Source organism: Aythya ferina (genome assembly GCF_964211825.1).
Source record: "Aythya ferina genome assembly, chromosome: 8".
Classification (NCBI taxonomy): Eukaryota; Metazoa; Chordata; class Aves; order Anseriformes; family Anatidae; genus Aythya; species Aythya ferina.
Window position 1 is genome coordinate 21,634,836 of NC_140304.1, and position 19,859 is coordinate 21,654,694.

The following is a 19,859-nucleotide window of genomic DNA, read 5'->3' on the forward strand; positions in this document are numbered from 1 at the left end:
TTGAAAGTGTGTTGTTATTTAGAAAAGAAAGCTTTTCTTGCTGTGGCACTAGCACAAAGCGTACTGACTCAGTTATAAATTGATAAAATGAGGAAAGCAAATCTTCTTTAAAATGACAAATAATTAATTGAGTTTCTTTCTATTTTGAACTTTTTTTTTGGAGTTATTCTGTTTCTTGATAGTTTGACCTTGCATCTCCCAAGTCTTCTTTCTCTATCCATTAGGATTTTTTTGGCCAGGTGACATTGGACAGGTTTTGTTTTGTTTCACCCTTGATAATATTTATCAAGAGTTATTAGTTTAGATCATCACTTGTTGAAATTTTTGGGAAGAAAAAAAGTACATCTTATTATTCTTGCTCTGAAATTCTTCTAATTTTTTGAATTGAGGCTAGTTACATTACTATGGAAAAAGGGAAGAGTGTAACCCCATTTACTGGAGCAACCAAATAATGGTCCCAAGATCCCAATAATGGTCATTCACTGCATGCCTCCCTTTTTAAGAGTCGCTACTTTCAGTCATTTTACATTTTCAGTGTAGCATGTCCTAGGATGCAGAAATGAACCTCAGAAAAGCACTACACTACTGATTGCATGCTCATTCTTCCAAGTCCAAAATTGTTGAGCACCTTTTCAGATATCTCACCAACAGCTGTCTGTCTCATGGTAAAAATCATAGGCAGGGAAAAACTTTGGAGAGACAAAGTGAAACCCTAGTAGGACCTTGGCTGCTGATATTTATGGAAATGAAGTTGTTTTCTCGATATTTGTCATAGAATATGGCACAATAGTTAATAAGATGAGGTACTGAATTGCTTATCTAGCACCCAGCATTGCCAAAACACTATCAGTCTTTTCATTATGTCTTATGATGACTTATGTAGCATTTATACTGCGTAAGCTGTTCTGTCACTGCCTAATGAAAATTTGCTTTCTTATGGAATTTTCCACAAGCACTTCAAGGTAAACCCAGAGGCAGATCAGCCCAAAAAGTATTTATTTAGTGTGGCAGATGTCAGAAATAGTTCAAAAATAGGGAAAGAGACAAAGGCTAATTCTGGGGTGTGAATGGGCTGTGAAAGAAAATGGATGTTTGTGAGAGACCAGAGTATGTAAGAGAAAGGCAGTTGTGGAAAGTTTGCTGCCAGCAAACTAAATTTTTGAAATTTTTGGTTTTTGAAATTGTTTGTGGCTCTGACTCAGAGGACAACTCAGAAGCTCATGCTGTGGTGCAGTGTGGTTGTCCATCTGTCTGGACAGACCTATCTATTCTTGAGGAGGAGTTTATTTAGTATTAATTAAAACACAAACATTTTTATTTAAAAGGCAGAAATTTGCTTGTTTTTACCTATTAGAAGAGGTAATTAGAATCTTAATTTGTATCAAAACTGAAGCTTGTACTGCTGGGCATTTTATTTGCAGTGGACGTTATTATGCAGAATGACAGCTTTCTTTGGAATTTCCTTGTTGATAAGGAAAGAATATCAATCTCTGAAAATTCTTTTGCACCAGTCTTTCTCTGAGGAAGTATGGGGACATGATTTTCTTCTATCATGTCTCAGCAGAAAGATGTACTAAATTTTATTAAATATGCTAGGGAAGATGTCATATAACATAACATTTGTGGATATATGTAGCCATAAAAACCAGTAAATTGTAATCAGGTTGTGTCTAATCATTACTGCGTAGGTCACACCACACTTGGAGAGATGACAGGCTTGCTTTCTCATTAGTAGCATTCCTTTGAGTAATCCAGTTTACCATGAAAAAAAGCGTGATCAATCTCAAAATGTTCTGAAAGTTCCAAGAATTTGAAAGAGCAACGTCCCCCATTCAAAGAACACCAGCTGTGCTTCAGCATGCTGAAAAATCTGAGCTCTATAATGAAATCCTATATTGTAACCCAAAGAAAACCAAGTATTTGAAGCTTGCACATAGGCTCTGTTTTTCCCTTGAAAAATGAGAATTGTAATACCCTGAGCCACAGGAAGGCAAGGTAGCTTTCATAGAGAAAATATTTTTGAAAGAAAATAAGTAACTGTGTGAGTTCTGTACTTCACTGAATTGCTAAACATTTTAAAATGAAATCCTTTGATAATTACTGGAGGCTTGAATAAAACATAACAGGTACTCAAACAACCCTATTCACAAAGAACAAACAGCAGTAAAACTCTTATTTTTAACAGAACATGCCTAAATCGATAGGTTGCTTTCCCTTCTGAAAACAGTCCCCTGCCTGCTTCAAAACATACCTCTCTACAGCTAAATTATCTACTGGTATCTTTATGGATGGCTCAGTTCAATTATAGTCAAGGTCTATGTTGTATAGAAATAATTTTATTAAATGTGGCACTGAAACCATTTGGAATACACAAGACCTGTTAACTGTACTGTTACCTGAGCTGATATAACCTTTACCAATGATGCAGGAAGGAGCAAAGTGTCTCTTCCCTGGGAGGTCAGTGGGGTTTGAGGTCTGGACTCATTCCCTAGTCTTTCCCTCAATGAGTCACCAATGGGCTTCTGTATCTTGCTATTCTGTTTTGTTGGGACAGCAAAATATGGAAGGACTCAGCAGTCAGTTGAATCCCATTTGTATAAGAGACCTGGCTACAACTGAGCCAGTGTGATTTTCCCCAACCTTTCAAAAGACTATTTGGTGGCTATACTTGGTCAGAAGCTAGAGGAGTACTTTTCCCCTTACCAACATGCACAAAAACCGTGGGGCAGCAATCTCCACATGTGGTCTCTGCAGAGTGGTCCTGCTTCCAAGATGCATCTCCCTGTGATTAAGGACAGCACGAGAGGCTTTTTCTACCTTCTTTCTCCATCAGTTCAATGATGCTGTACTACCTCTTCCTCCCACTCCTTTTAAAACAAAGCCAGTGATTCCAACTCAGAAACATCATTATTCATAGGATGTGAGTTTACCACATCCATGCACTGTATCTATACCACGCTGTTTTGCTCTCACCCAGCTCAGGGGAATGCCTCCCAGGAATTAAAGTAGGAAGAGATCTCCAAAGTCTCCAATATTTCCTTAGTTGAATTTCAGATAGTTTTGGTTTGCTGTAGCATCAATATTTAGTAGAGGAATGACAAGTAGAAGCCACATACCTCAGTGTGTGTATATTTGAAAATAAATGATGGCTGGCATAATTATGAATTGTCTGGAAAGTTTGTCCCAGTTTCATGGGAAGACCATTCAGCTGTAGGATTTGATGCTGACACAAAGCCATATATATAAAATGATGGAAAATATTTCCTACATATCCTGCACTGTAAATAATGGTTCTAGGGAAAGCAGGTTTTACACGCTGCCCTCAGAGACAAAATGATTAGTGGTTCTAAATACGTGTCCAAGAAATCAGAGCCAAGAAAAGGAGCTTTACAGGAAAATGATCTGAGTTGTTGAATGTAGTAAGTCTCACTGGTCAGTGATGATAAATGGTGTTGAGTTAAAAAAAAGAAGTGCACAGCTCTTCCCTTACAGGCTACTGGAGGCAAGCATCAAGGAAACTGCAGTTAAGTAGAATTTTGTGTGAGGGTGAAGACATTCAGTCCAGCACTGCCCCTGTGGACTGATTCACCCAAAGTGACACTGCTGGTCTTTGCAGGTGGTTTATCCAAAATGGCAGCCCCAAAATAGAGGAAGATCAAAACAGCATTTCAAATTGCATTAGAGGAGAACTAGAAAGAAATCTGATTGCAGCAGACTCGCAGGGAATTTTTGTTTATGCACTTTGAAATAAAGGTTGAAATTGGGAAAGCATAAAACAAATCAAGGTAGTTAAATAATATTTGCAACAGTAGATGAAAATGTACTCTCTTTTAGAACATGATGGATGTCAATGAAAAGAAAATAAGCCATGTTCCAATTAAAATAATAACATTGGGCTAATTGCTCTATGGCAATATTCCCATCCACCTCAAAATCAAATAGAATTACAGGAATTGGATGATGAATGCTCTATTTGCTCATCTGACAGGCAGGCAAATACTGCAACAATAACTGTAATTCATAAACGCCTGAGTCCTTGAAACATGTCACTTGAAGAAGTGCCCCCAGATAGTGTACATTTAAAGGTACGGGTGATCTGATTATCAGACCCAGCTGCTGCAAGCAAGATGGCATTCACATGTGCTCTTTTAACCTCTTGGTCTTGCCTCAGTAGGAAGTTATTCATCGCTTCTCTTCAAGAGCAGGAGTGATCACAGAGTGCTAAGCCTCTGACCATTGCAGCCAGTGTTGGTCAGGAGAGAAAAAACAACAACAAAAAAAACACAGATATGTTGAATTGTTCTTTTAAGTCACATCTTCAGGTATGGACCTTCCTGTGGTGTTTGACTGATCTTTGGCCATGGAAAATAGACTGTTGGATCCCGTCCTGTTAGTAGGAGAGGGGATTTTTTTTTCTCAGGTAAGGCAATTTCTGAAAGTAGATTTATAGCGAACAATTAAGTGAACAGGACTTGGGTTGTGCTGCTTAGTCAGAGGGTCTAATAAGATGTATGCCCAGGAATGCTGAATGGAGGCCAAGTGATGACATAACATCTGGGTGCTTGGCAGAGAGCTCCTGGTGCTGTGTGCTATGCTGGTACCCACAGCTGAGAAACTGGAGGGGCTTCCAGATGGGCAATGAGAATGATGACTTGACTGTCACATCTAACAGGGGAAGATTCAGGGCTGAGATAAGAAAAGGATGAAAAATGAGTCTGCTTCTTGTGCCCTCCCGTGGGAAAGAACAATTTAAAAAACTACTATATCCAGCAGAGAAAATTATAAGATACAAGGATGAGAAGCAAGTAAGACAAACTCAGAACTGAAGCAGCAAAATTTATTCTGATAAATAAGTTTCTTTACTGCTTAATAAATCATAATTGTTAATGGATTATCTATGAATTCTCTAAGAAAGATGCTTCCAAAAAATTAATTAAGGGTCAAACAGGAATTAATTCGGGATAGAGTGTAGTTTATAAATTGCTTTACATAACTATAGCTGTCACTTCTGGCTTTATAATCCTTTAGCCAGCTATATGTGGAAGTGAAAGACAGTCATTGTTTTGGAAGTGAACAAAGCATCCATATATTATCACCTCCTGTGAAGGATTATTTTCTTTTTAAATAGGAAAAAAAAAAAAAAAAAAAGGAGGATAAAACAGAAAAAGAGAACAAGGCTTCTTGTATCATGAATATCCCATGCTTTTAAAGAGACACCTGGTTTAGAAGTCAGATTATACTCCTGTTCTTGAAGTGTTGGTATTTTTTGGCTGAAAAACTGTTGTTCCTTTAGCTAGTAACATAGAGAGATTCATAAGGCTGAGCCCCAATCTGCTACAACTGTGACAAGAACTCACTGTTTTAATTCATGCTGGTTTAGGCAAGGGTTATTCCTGAAGGACTGAAAACAATTAGGTATTTTATTTCGCCCTTACCAGTACTATTAGGTGAAGTGAGACACATATTTTGGTGTGTATGTGCTGCTTCATGATTTAACGACACCCTCACTGATACTCCTTTATTAGTGTTGTTTCATCGCTAGTTTGTTTCTCTTAATAATTACAAGTTAATTGACTCAAGCAGCAAGTTACTTCTAGAGAAATGTGGAAAGAGGAAAAAAATCAGAAATGTGAAAACAGAAAAGAAATATGTGAGGAAAAAGACAGCATGGCAGCCATTTTCAAGGAAGGAAAGGAAAAAGAGTTGAAGCCTTGTATAAGAAAAGTAATAAGAAGAGTAGTTGAGGAATGAAGCTGGAATGTGCAGGCTGGGACCTCAGGGAACATTTCCCTATTATAAAGTACTTTTAATTATAGTATTTTTAAAAAAGGGGAGAATGGGACATAATGGGAGAGCTATCTATCTGTAATCCATTCTTTAATTCTAGTATCTTTTTTCTATCAAATGGTCTGAAATTTCATTTTTATTGGTATTGTATCATGTACAGAAGAACAATTACAACTGAAACTGCAGTAGAGCTCACCAGTGATTTATTGAAAGAAAAAAAAAGCAAAGGTCATAAATTGTTGTCAGATGAATTTAAAGGAGAAACTGAATTGGATATATTATTACCATTATTAACATGCTAAGGAATACTCTGAGTTATCTAAAATAAACCACTTAGCACTTTTTTTTTTTTCTCTAAGTGTTCCACAGAGGATTCATAAATCATTGCAGAGTCCCCAGACTTCTATCATTAATGTTCCTCGAGTTCCACTTGTCATCTGAGTGTCTCTTGCTACGAGTGCTTCTTGTAAACAAGCACAAAGGTGAATGTTCAGCAGCCCTGAGTGGAGCTTACTGTACTGCAGGGGCTGCTGTTACCTTGTGCGCACCCCAAATTCACTCAGAACAGGTGCAATTTGAAGTAATGTTTGAAGCTGTTAGGTGCATAGACAGAATCCAGTGTAGTAAGAGAAAAAATAAAATGAAACCATCAAATTCAAGTAACATCTTCCATTAACATTAGAGAGAACTGAAATGACCCTCAAAATGAGTAAATACACAATTATAACTGCAACTATCTTGCACAGCTAATTGACTGCCTCAATATGAATAGATTTAGGGATTTTGTTATAGTTGATCTGAAATACAAAAAATGAGGCCAGATTCTGGCCCATCCCCATACTAGCGCAAAAGAGGCTAGCTAGGGACATTTGTAGTTCTACTACTAATCATCTCCCTTTTCTATTGATTTGTCTGTGTATAAACACTGCAATTACTACAAAAGGTTTTTGTGTTGTTGTTTTTTTTTTTTTTCTTAAAGTGAATTTCCATTATTTCGTGCTAAACTCAAGAACATTGTGCCATGGCAAACAAAATGTGTGAAGATGTTCTGACAGTTTAATTGCTTTCACATTAAAATTATGTGAAGCCAGCATCCATATGTGTAATACGGAACAGTATGACACCAAGTAAATGGTATGTCTTATTTGAAGAAACAACAGTAAGCTGTAGGAATAGCCTGTCTTTGCAGGTTTATACAGAGTAATAACTTTTGATAGGCAGAAAAAGGGAGAAGTCCCGTCTTTATGCTGTGATCATACTGAGCTACACCCTGACTTGTATCAGTTTTCAGCTGTTAAAAATGAGTGCCTTAGGCAATATGGTGGCGAGAGCTGATGGGAAAGACACCATGCAATTATGGGCCCTTGTAGAGTGAAAAATGGGCAAGCTGAAGGACAGCTAGATGTGAGCAGGGGGAGAGGGAGGAAATCAATAATTTGGTGGCATGGTAGGTAGAAAATTAATGAGCTTGCTGGGGGGGGAAGCAGTTACATGTTTGGTAGGGAAGCTGATGGAGGCAGAAAGGGGTGCCACGGAGAGGTTTTGGAATGTACACGCTTTAGTAGCGCTAAGATGCAAGGCCCTTCTGTCTGAGCAGATATTTAAGAGCACTGGCTGGTTATTTTTTTCCCCACTAAGGATATTAATGTGGATGGCTGGTGACTATTATGTGAAAAGCAAACCTAATGCTGCTTTATTTCTGAAATTATTTTTGTGTCATGTTTTCCATTAGTATTAGAGCAGCTCTGAGCTTCATATAGGCGTTGTCTTCTGCCATATTTCTCTCTCTTTAACATTCTAAAGCTTAAATCAATTTAAGCAGTCAATAATCAGCAATTCAGAATGTTTCATCCATCTGTCAACATTATTGTGACCCTTACAATAACTATTCTATTTCTCTCTTAATTTGTCACCAGGAGTCAGAACTGAATTATGCAGCATATGCATTAGTTTAAATAGTATTTAAGAAACACAAATTGTATTTGTTTGTTCCAGATATCTGACTTGTCAGCTTCTAGAATAACTTTTCAGGTTATAAATACAGCTAACAACTCTACATATAAACTCCCTGTGCATATTCACTTTGCAAATGATTAAAAGCTTGCACCTTTGAAATGTATTATGTCTGTCCAACAGCTGCTAGAATAAAGTAAACTATATCAGTTATTTTTGCAGATTAATTAAAAACAAAAAGATGCAGAAATGCTTTACCTCATGCACACATATAGACTTTTTTTCTACTTTGAAAGCACAAACATTTTTGCTTATAAAAAAAAAAAAAAAGCATTCCACTGTTGGAGTAATTTTCAATTTTAATTTAAAAGGAAGCTGCTTTTAAAGGGGCAAATGGCATTGCAAAAATCCTGAACAGTGGTGTCCAGCATCAAGACAGATCACTGCTGGAGAGCTCGAGTGGAAAACTGAATTATAGTCTGAGTTAGGAGATACTCCATGATATATTTGTTACTCTCTTCCCGTAAAACTCAGGAAAACATTAAGCCTGAGGGAGACCTTACCTTACTCTTGCTTCCACTGGCTCTAGAAGAAATTGTTTTATTTTTACTTTACTGCACCTAACCCTAAAGGAAGGAGAAATCCACTATTGATTGCAGAGTCAGGTATGGTCAGGTGCTGTCCAAATCCTCATGCAGCTTCAACAACCCTCTCTGTCTTAACCAGCAATATCCCTTTTTACAGGATGTTACCCCTACAGTACAGGAGTTCACAGTGATGCTGCAAATTCTGAAGCATTCACCTAAATGCAGTATTTTGAAACCCAGACAAAGGGCAGAGACAAACAAGATGCATGAAGCCTAGTTAATGACAGCTGTAGTTGGCAGTTTGCTATATATGTCTCAGTGACATTACAGGAAGACCTCAAATCTCCTGACTCTTCCCCAAATGCCTTAGCTTTTTTTCCTTCTATTATTTTTAATATTCTATTATATAATAAATATATAATTTTATATATTCTATTTATAATTCTATTATAAAATATATATATATTATATATATATAAAATATATATTATATATATAATATATATATATTATATAATATATATATATTTATATATATATTTTTTAAATATATATATATAAAATATATATATATAATTTATAATTCTATTATAAAATATAATATTCTATTATATTTTCCTTCTATATTGCTGGTCCTCCAGTCTTGTCCTTTCATCTTTATCTAGGAAGATTTCTGTTGGGGCTTGGAAGTGTCTTTGCTCTTCAGAAGTCTCAGGGAGCTCACACTATTTCATATAAACCAAGAGACTCTATGAAAATAAGAATGAGGACCAGATGCTACAGCATAATTCCTCTATTTCCTCCAGTACCACATGAGACAAGTACTGCAGTGTTCCCATTCCTGCAGCCCCCAGCTCAGTGAAACAGCTCTGACTATGGATACACTCAAATAAATGCTTTTCTCAGTACCTCCCTACTGGGTGCAACAGTACTGCTCAGAGGGCATGAACCCTAAAGCTATGCAACGTTAATCAATATGTTTGTGTGAAGAGGGACTTTTTCTGAATGAAATTTAAAAAAAGTCTGTTTTTCCATTTCTGCAGTGCTACCAGAGCTCCAGTTTTCCTTTCCCCTTTGTTTAAAACAAAACTAAATCATTTTCTGGCATTAGCTCCCACAGATGGCAGACAGGCACCCCAAACGAATATATAGCAACACTGGTTTCCTAGAAAAGGTTCATACATACAACAACTGTAAGCCATATAATGCAACTAAAACAATTTTTAGAAAAACTCAGAGAAATAAAATGTATTTTTACCTATAAATACTTGTTTCTTCCAGTGATACTTTGTACTTTGCTTCAGTGAAAAGCATTGATACTAGTGCCAAATACACCAAATATTTCCCTTTCAAGATCAACAGCATTGCTCCTGTTGGCTTTCATAGCAGAGATTCTGAATTAAAATACTAAAATATTGTAGGCTAGTCTTGTAGCATTGTCAAAACAACTATTACCAAAATATGAGTTTTGCCTGTGTGTCATAAGAACTTTCTAAGGAGGAATGCTGCCAACTGAAAGCTAACATGAAAAGTCCTGTATTAATCTCGAATGCAAATTTAACTAATTAACACATAAGAACTAATGACTTAGATCCAAGGACAAGCATGGGATATACAATAAGCTTAAACATTAGTTGCTGTATTTTTATTTTTTTTAATACCATCTCTGTATTTTTATATTATTATTATCATTTACATTTGGGAAATAATTTGACATTTGTAGGTGTCAAAGATATTGGAAATATGGATAGTTTGATTCACAGTATTTGTGGTTATTCCAGGTGGAATTTCAGATTGTAAGAACATTTGAAACTTACTAGCTTTCCCAATTTTCCTTGGATGAAAATAAAAAAAATAAAATACTTAGCCAAACTTTTCTTGTGTATTTAAATAAATTCTGGCCAGGATAAACAAGGTTTCAGTGGTGATCACTATATCAAACTTATAAAAGGCATTGGAATCCTTGATAATAAGCCTTTCCCTGGTATTCTGGAACTGAAGAGAGCTAAATTTTGATAAAATTTTATTATTTGTCTGTAGAAGCATGACTTGTACCAAATTTAAACTAATGTTCAGCAAATGTCAGTGTGAGTTTAGCACGGGCTCTTAAAAGCAGCTTCCAATTGTGCTGCCTCAGGAAGGACCAGAATTCGTTTCCTGCAGCAAACACTGAGAGCACTGCTATTTTAATTTCTGTACCAGAAAGCTCAGATTAGTTGTCTAAATTATTGGAGCATGTTGTTTCAGAGCACAAAGGAGACTATTTGATTTATAAATGAAAGCTGGCAAGCTAAGGAGATACTGACAGAAACTATTGCTGTAGTTATCATGGAATGTGACATTCTTGCATCCAGTATGTATTTTTTGGAAATGAATGTAGGACAAAATCTCACATGATTATGTAGGCTGAAAGCATTTTTTAAATATCATTAACAAAAAAGTGGATGAAATGGAACTGATTGACATAATTTATTTAACTTCTCCAAAGCTTTTGACAATACTTCTACCCAGAGGCTGCTGAATGAAACATAATTTTAGGGAAGCACCAAAAAATGTTATGAGTTTAGAAGTGAGAAAGAAGACATGACAACTGTCTGAAGGATGTCTTGTCAACAAGTTAGTGCACAGAATCACCGCTACATTGATCAAAGGAATAGAAAGAACAGATCAGAAAACTAGAGCATCTCTCTTACTTTGACTATGGAAATGAAGTCTGAGAAGTAATAGGGATATTGTCTAGAAAAGCGTGTAATGTGGCTGTAGAGTGCGGCTATGGAGTGTGCCTGAAACCCAGTTACTTGCAGGAGAAAGATGGAAATAAAACAAAACCAAACACAACAAAGATGGAAATGAAGCCAGCTCAAAGGTTCCTTGTAAATATGATTTCTTCACTTTCTTTGGCTGTCATTTCAGCTAAGTGAGTTACAGAATACCTGAAACTCTAGCACTTGAGATCTAATACCATAGTATTAATAGGTTCTTGAGATATCACTAATTTATTGCAAAAACACGCCAAATAACCTATACTGAATATTTTTACCTTAAAAACTGCTGTAGCTGTTTTTGATGAGTTTGCTTTTGTAATGTGGCAGCTCCAAGTTCACAGAAGGTGCATCTCCTCCTTGCAGCCCTCACCATTGTTGTAGTCCTGACTTGAATTCAAATGGCGACTAGAAATGCTAGCTATTTGGAATGTTTAGCAATTATCCATTGCTTTTGATTTACCTTTATATAATGATTTTTTTTTTTTTTTAATTCACGTTTGCCTTTCCTTCCTTGTTAAAAATTTATTATTGATAAAAAATATTATTAAAACCATCCATGTTATCAGGGAAGAGTGAATGTCATAGGCTCTGGCATGCTGATATATGGACCCTGATAAACAGGACAGATAGATTTGTATTCAGGATAGACTTTAGGAGAAATTCTTGATTTGATTGTATTTTGTATTTCTAAACACCTGATGAACAGCCACCGTATGATTATGGCTAAGAATTAAGGTATGTTTGTGTTAATTAAAAATTACTTCAGTATAAGCTCATGCAAGCACTGTAAGAACAACTCCAAGTGTAAATGGGTATTCTTACAAGCTTCTTAGACACAGAAGATATATAAGAAATGAGATGTATGTGACAAATTATAAATTATCTATAGCTTGTATTGTCAAGATATTTTGAAAAGTAGCAATGTGAATTGGTACAAGCAATTTAGACTTTATTTCAAAAAACATGCAGTGGCGAAGGTAATGTTAAGATGCAATTTACAAGCTTAGTATTAAGCTGTATGACAGTTCCAATTCATCTGATACTAGGCTTAGAAGCATGAAATAAAAGACATTCATGAAAATTAAGATTTCTTTACTTTTGCAGTGAAATTGCTTAAAATGGAAAAAAGAAGTGTGAGAACATGTCCTGTTTGTTTGCTTACAAAAGGGGTTATTTGGGGGGATTTTAGGTTCTCACTTTTCTTTATATGATTTAAGCTAAATTGAAATAGAAAACAAAGTATTTTAAATAGTCTTCTCTTCTCGATAACTTTTTAAAGAAGTTCTAGCTAGGGTGACTTGGATAATCTGACAGTAAAAGTCTTTTTAAATAAAAAAATAATTTCATATGACCTTATCCTGAAGCTTTTTCATTAGCTGAGTTTTCTGGCATTCTTTGGCTACCTGTCCCCTTTTAAGCGTTACGTTATAAGGCACTGAATGGTGCAGATAGTCAAATTCAGTCAGTGGCTCTCACTAGCAATATCCCTACTGCAATAATTAGTAATCATTAATACAATTCCATTTCCCTCCTTTTTGCATATAATAAATATTAATAAATCTTACAACTTCTTATATTGAATATTATATCAAACATTGTAAATTACTTTTTCATTCTAATGGCCACAGCCCTATTGAATGAATATCTAAGCAGCATCAATACTTGGACTCATTCTGAATGTAGACTTGTGATAATTTGTAGAGCAAAGACAAGATCTTCAGAGTCTTCAAGATAGTTTCAATGCTAGTTCTTAAAACTAGTTTTCAAAATGTTAAGTTGAAACAATAGTTCTCTGTACTTGCAACAATATCCAACTTTAGCCTGTTAGAGAGGAAAAGTATCACATCCTGTGATGAAATGTCTTCAGGCTTTGCCGAGGTTTTGTTTCTGGCTGCCTTCCTTTATTATGTGTTTCCACACAACTTCAGAAAATCCAGATGGAACAAAAAACCTAAAACTGACAGCAGGATGGGCATATCCTCTGAGTGAGAATGGCATCCTCATCCAAAGGATGTTTCCAATTATTGGAAACATTCAGGTAACATGGATCAATTATTTCTTCCCTGTCTGTACCTCTGCATTATGTACACGCTATGAAGCTTAAATGACATATTTCAATGCCCATCTATAGACAGTCTTTTTGGCCACCCGGTGACTAGATTTGCTCAGAACAAAATTAGTGACAAAACTCCTTTTGACATCAGCACAAGATCAATTTTATGTATCCTTGAGGACATACACATTTCGTTTTCTCTTTCTGGAGATGCGCTGATGAAAACAAATTGTTCTGTATCTTTTTTTAATATGACAAACATAGAATAGGAACTGCATACATTGCAGTTTTACTAAACGTTACTGCAAACAGCAGAAGGATTAACTGAAGCAGAACACTACTGTAAAAGAATGAAAGAAGAAACATTCTCTTGTAAAGTGTACCACTTTCTCTTTTGACTTTTCCTCAATCTTTGTTTCTGTGACAAAACATTTGACTCATAAATAATAAGAGTGTAAGGTGATATGTTTTCCTCATTTACCCTTTTTAGAAGTGTGTTGTTGCAAATGAATAAGGGTTAGATGTTCATGTTGTACCAATTGTTGAACAGAAAGTTTCAAAACCCAGTCATAGATCCATGGGTGAGATTATAGTACTGATCCTTGCCCTTATAAACTGATAAAATTTTCCATTATTTTATATTTACTTGACTGGGAAAACAAATAGCTGACACACAAAAAAAAATCCACAAAAAAAAGTACGCAAACAAGCTTTAGTATTATTAAATTGCCTTCAAGAAAAGTATTGACAACTGTATGAAATGAGCAGTCCTAAGTATGCAGAAGCAGGCTTTCAGAAAAAGAACTTGGATTAATAAATTTTAAGGTTGGAAAGGAAGACTAAAATCACTTAACCTGTCCTTTTGGGGTAATGTAGACAAAAAATATCTTGCCAGTAGTGTGTGCATGAAACACTCAACTGCTGTTTTGAGCTCTAAATTTGATTCCTAGAATAATATCCAGTGCTGATTTAGACAACTGGGACTAACACAGTATATGTGTCTATGTAAAACTTGAGTATCTAAATTCTAGCCCACATTTATTTTGCTTCAGCTTTCAATTAGTAGGATCAAGGCTCCCAGCTCTCCATAGCAGAGTTGTAAACAACGATCTGGTCTCAAACGTATACTGTGAAAAGCTGATGCCTGAAAAGGCCAGCAGTGATACCACAAAACTGAGGCAATCTAGCCACTTCTTTCTTAAAATAGAGCATTAGCAAATGCTTATGATCCCAGCACCTGTACTAACAGGCAGTTGTTGAATTAAAATTCTTTGCTTTTACTGTGAATTTCTTTATGTACATAGCTATGTAGTAAAAGCCTTCCAGTCAGCAATTTTGAAGTGTGTTGCAGCACCTTGAATCTGTGGATACCAGATTCAAGGGAGATGAAGTGAATACAGTCCTCTGACTTTTCATTGCTTGTTTTTCATAAGAGCAACATGGAACTTCTAAAATCAGACTATTCACTGATTTCATTCTCTCTCTCTCTCTCTTTTTTTTTTTTTTTTTTTTTTTTTGGTACTTATGAAATTACAATCCAGTAAATAAATTGTGAAAAGCTGTTTCTGACAACTGTACTTAATTCTGAAAATAATGGTCATGATGTTTGTCCTGGCTCAAACACCACGAGAGACAATTATGTTCCCCTGTTTTTATTCTTTCTGCTTGGGACTTGTCTAATTATCATCACTTCATAAGCCTGTTTCATTAAATACTAAATATTAAATTTTTCAGTGTAAAGCATACCACTGCATTCAATCTACAGAGTAAACAACACACTGGAAAATGTGGTGTTCTGCAACAAAGCTGTTGCACATTTGAGTTATTTTCCAAAAGAAAATGAATTCAAGTAGAAGGGTATCTTTGTGCAATTAACCTTGTGTAGCAGTGAAATTTATAACAGAAGTTAATTGTCCTTCCTGGGAGAGGGTGGTGTGGGAAGTGTCAGATAGTTACACGTAGGTGTTCAAGTGCTTTGGGAAGGCATTGCTGCAGGGACAAAGTAGTGACTACATCCCATATGATCATTACTGCCACGGAGGATAGTGTACAAGTTTTTTTTTTAGCTTGGGCTGTAGCGATCTAGCTCCCAGTTATTTTTGAAAGCCACTGTATGATTTATTTTGCAGAAGGTTTCAGCATACTCTCCTCTCAGTGCTATATCGCTTTTGTAAATACATAAATCATAAATAATTACTGAGGTAGAGAGTGACTCTCTACATACTTATGTCCCGTCCCTAGTCCAGTGAATAACTTGTTATTGCAAGCTTCTGTCCCTACTTCAGGCTTCTTTGTCCTTTTTTATCCTCAAGTCAAATCATGCACTAGATGAAGATTAGATTTAGGTCTAGTTTAAAGCCTCAAATGTTAGTCATTTTCTAGTAAATCTTTTTCTAGGGCACATTTATTTTTATTGTTTTTCATATCAGCAAAGTTCACCATATTTTTGCAATTGATGGGGGAAAAAAAGGAATTTTATAATTTTGCTTGAACTTCGATCATTGTAAAAAGAGCAAGCATAACTTGCTTATAACTCAAAGAATAATTAATATTTTCAAAGTATGTTATCAGAATGGGCTAATAACAAATTGTTGTGCACCTTTAACAAGAAGCTAATTTCCTTGGAAGTTATTTCTACCACAGCTAATTGTAAAACTAAGGGTTTGAGTAGAGACATCTTTCCAAGAAATACTGACATGGTTTCTGTTACCAAGTCCTAACCTAAACTACGAGAGAATATCCAGATCCATTTAAATTATTTTGTATTAAATGTAGGGGTTTTCTAAGGGGTGGTCTGCTGCTTGTAGTTCAAGGGTATAATGAACAGTTCTCAGAACCAAAACCAAACTGATTTCAGAATTCACACAGCTCCTGGCCTTCTTTCTAAAGTACAAGAGATGTGAGAGAACATGAATTACATAGATGAAGAAAAGGTTCTGTTCACAGTACAGGAATTGAACTCATACACATCTTGTACCCCATGAACAGGGTCAGAGATGGAAGCTGAAGTACCCAAAAAAGCTTTAATAGCCATTACAGCAGTCGTAGTCTGAAGGAGACCAAAGAACTGTGATAATGTTCTAAACAAAACAAAACACAAACACTGAAATGAGCTGTTCTGGGTATAAGTGAAATAGGTAGAATCTATATAGCAAAATTTGTGGGATAAGACTTGGGATACAGAGAATTACTGAAGCTTTATTTCAGTGTTATAGACTGATAAATTTAATAAGTAACTTGAATAAGAACTGTATTGCCCACATTCTGGGTTTCCTCTCTGTAAGGACTCCGCACTTATACACAAGTCTGTTCTTTTCAAGTAGAGAAGACCGAAAGAGCACAGAAGGCAGGACACGGCAGGAACCTAGTGAAAAGAGTATTTTTAAATTGCCTAATTGGCATCTTGCAGTGGTAGGGGAGGGAGATGACATCAGCATTATAAAAAGTGTATTATTACCAAAACACAATGGATGGTAGAATGCAGGAAAGGACCTGAGACATTAGGTAGGGCAGAGAATTTTGCAGTGCTTGTTTGACATTGTGGTCAAAAGCGGGAGGAGAAATCCAGTGGAGGACATAAAGAAAATATGTTAAGATCTACCTAAAAAATATTGTTAACAAAATGAATCAAGGGGTCATATATGTTTGAAAAATTCTTGATATGTAACAGACTGATCAAAACATGTTGCGGTGCCGTATTTTACACGTTCAGATCTCTATTTACTATGTCATGGCTGGCATGAATGACCATGTTGTTGAGTTATTGGTGTAAGAAGAGGTTAATCATTGTGAATGGAAACAACAGTACTTCCTTCACAAAATATTACAACGGTAACTGTGATTGCAGTGTCCCAGTGATGTTTTGTGAGGTTTGTCTTACCATTTTATTATTTAAGTACCTTACTGAATTGATGACAACAAAGCGAACAGATAGTTTTATTCGCTGGCCATTAAAGAAAGAAATTTCAGTCATGTTCAGATGGGATGGTACAAATGCTAACTCAGGGAATAGGAAGGATGATAATTGTGGTGGAGCATAAAGGAAACATATGCTTGGTTGTAGTACTCACAAGAGATTCTTTGCCAAGAAATTTAGCTAATGTCTATGTGACACAAGGCAATGCTGTGCGGAGATGTAGGTGCTAACTCCAAATGATGTAACTGCAGTTACCAGGAGCAAAATAGCTGTATTGATCGTTATCTGATGTAGGTATCAGTGAATTTAGGAAGCAGGATATATTACTTCAGTGAAGTGCTGAGTTAACGCAATAGCAGTGTTTCCTAATTCTGAAGTATTTCATACAGTTCTTGAATGTACTATTTGGTAGTTGTTCCTTAGTCGCATTAGAAAAAAAAAAATCTTTGAAAGAGGAAACATTCAAAAGAATATTCTGCACAGGGGAAGACGTATTAGGGCAAGACTACAGTTCTGACACTAGTCCTGTCAAGTGTGTTGTGTTCCATGATTCAGATACCAGAGGAGTAGCTTTTTGGCTTTCTCAGTTCTTCACCATCACTGCAACTGCATGTAACCATGTCTTCTGCTGAACCTAAATGCTGAAATAAGACTCCTGAATGGTAGAGAAAAATGCCACAGTGGTCCAGAAAATATCTGTATCAGACTTTTTGTTGATAGTCTGAGCTTCTCCTCCATTTTGACACTTTAATGGCTTCCATTGTTACAGTACCTGAGCATTCACAACTATTAATAAGTTTATCTTTACGATGCATGAAAGATAAGAAAGGGAAATCTTTCTTGTCTCCTCTCTCTTTTATGTAGCGAATCCACAGAAAAGGAGGAACATGTGCAAGTGATGGAACAATGATAGGATAGTATTAGCTGTCAACTCAGTTTCATCTCACCCATTTGAATCCAAGCTGACTATGGTTGATATCAGAACAAATATTCAGTTGCCTAGTGCATAAAGAAATAAAAATATTTCACAGAAGCTAATGCTACCATCTTACGATTCAGGAAATAAAGAAATTAAATACCAGAATTGTAGGGCTCAAGCCACCTGATGTAGTTACATTATAACAGGACTGTGAGAGTGAGAGCTTGTTAGGAAGATGGTTCTGTAGGTGTAGCAACTCTCATACTCTTATATCCAAAATTCTTCCATCAATCGAATGTCAGCAAAAGGGTTTTGCCATAAAATTGAGAATTCATTGAATATAAATTTTTCACAGGGAAGATCCACCAGTGGTAATTGGAGCTCAAAATCACTAATTGAACTTCTGGTAATAAAGTAGTATTTTAACATTTACAGAAAGGCATGGCTGCAATGGAGCTTTGGATCTTCTGCTGGATCATCACAAAATTAGATGCATTTTAATATAGGAAAATTTGCTCATGGATGCCAGATATTCCTGAGCCAATGCAAAAGGACTTCCCAGAGACGAAGTACTTTTTCCAATCTGATTTCTTAATATGAGGCTCGTCTAAATATGAAAAAGTAATCTTCTTTAAGCCTCATTTTAACTACAAACAGGAAATTAGGGGCAAATATTCACCCAAAGGACATAGTTTAATTACCTTAAGACAAACGGTTTAAAATGACTTGAAGAATATATAGAGCATGATATTGTAAATCTCTCTTAGAGTTCATTTTTCTGCATAATAACTTGGCTTAATTACTTAGATTTAGTTTTACATCTGTAAAAGCAACCCAGTTAATTTTAAACGTATGAGCTTTCACTGTGCCAGAAATGGATAAAATCTGGGGCAGTGTGGCTGTCAAAAAAAAATCATTGCCTCTCTCTTTCTCGTGTTCCTAAATCAGTCTGGACCACAGCTAACTCTGGAGACAGACTTTTCAAAGTTTATTTCTTTTTTTTCAAAATCTACTTCGCTGAAGCTACCAGGGGCCACAGGGTGCAGGGCAGGATTTCAGAAAGCGTGTATTTATTTAAATCATTTTGCTTCCAAAGTTAGAAAAGAACAGAGTGCTGCACCAATGCTGTGCCCCTCAGCAAAGAATTTCCACCCTCGAGGTTTTTCTGCACACTTGAGCATACACAGATGGCAAGTTTCCAAGCTTGGTCATTCTCTGGCAGACATTAGTGTTTCTGGTATACTGAACTTGCTGACATAAATCATATAATCAGAGGCTGAAAATATTTTGAAGCTTGGGAAGTGTATATGGTGCACATGCTTCCACATATGCACAAATTACTCATTTCTCCCATACACAATGTGCATATGTTTATAAATGGTTTGCTTAAGCACATTTCTATGTACATTTCATTTATATATGTTCTTTAGTTTGTTCTTCAAATATCTCACAAAGTAGTAATATGTGTAGGGTTCTGAGACACAATGTAAAACCCAGCAGTGATGACAGCATGTGTAATCATGCTCTAGTTCAGCAGTTCCACGGGAAACAGTTACAGAGAGAGGCTTGTGCTTGTGTCCTGGTTTTTCTGCAAAAGAGCTACCAGATATAGGAGACACATAGACCCTTAATTTGCAATGACAGCTAGGTGACTATCCATGTATGCTGAGATGTGATTACCTGTTCCAGGCTTCAACTTCTCTTTCATTGCTCTGAATCAGCAAAATAAATAAATAAATAGAAATGAAAGTGATTGTAATTATTTCCATCCCACGTCTCATTTTCCTTGCATAGAAATGTTTCTTGGGATTATATAAGCATATGCATTCATGGAGCCAAATAAAGATTTGGGAACTACGCAGCAAAACACCAGAAAACT

At 36.0% G+C, this 19,859-nt stretch overlaps 1 protein-coding gene and 1 long non-coding RNA gene across 2 annotated transcripts in view; one reads left to right on the forward strand and one right to left on the reverse strand.

The window, feature by feature from the left end:
- AK5 (adenylate kinase 5) overlaps positions 1 to 19,859 on the reverse strand; it is a 93,882-nt gene that overhangs the window by 46,999 nt on the left and 27,024 nt on the right. The gene's annotated exons all lie outside the window — the stretch shown is intronic.
- Positions 1 to 19,859, forward strand: part of LOC311441024 — a 76,953-nt gene that overhangs the window by 30,337 nt on the left and 26,757 nt on the right. The gene's annotated exons all lie outside the window — the stretch shown is intronic.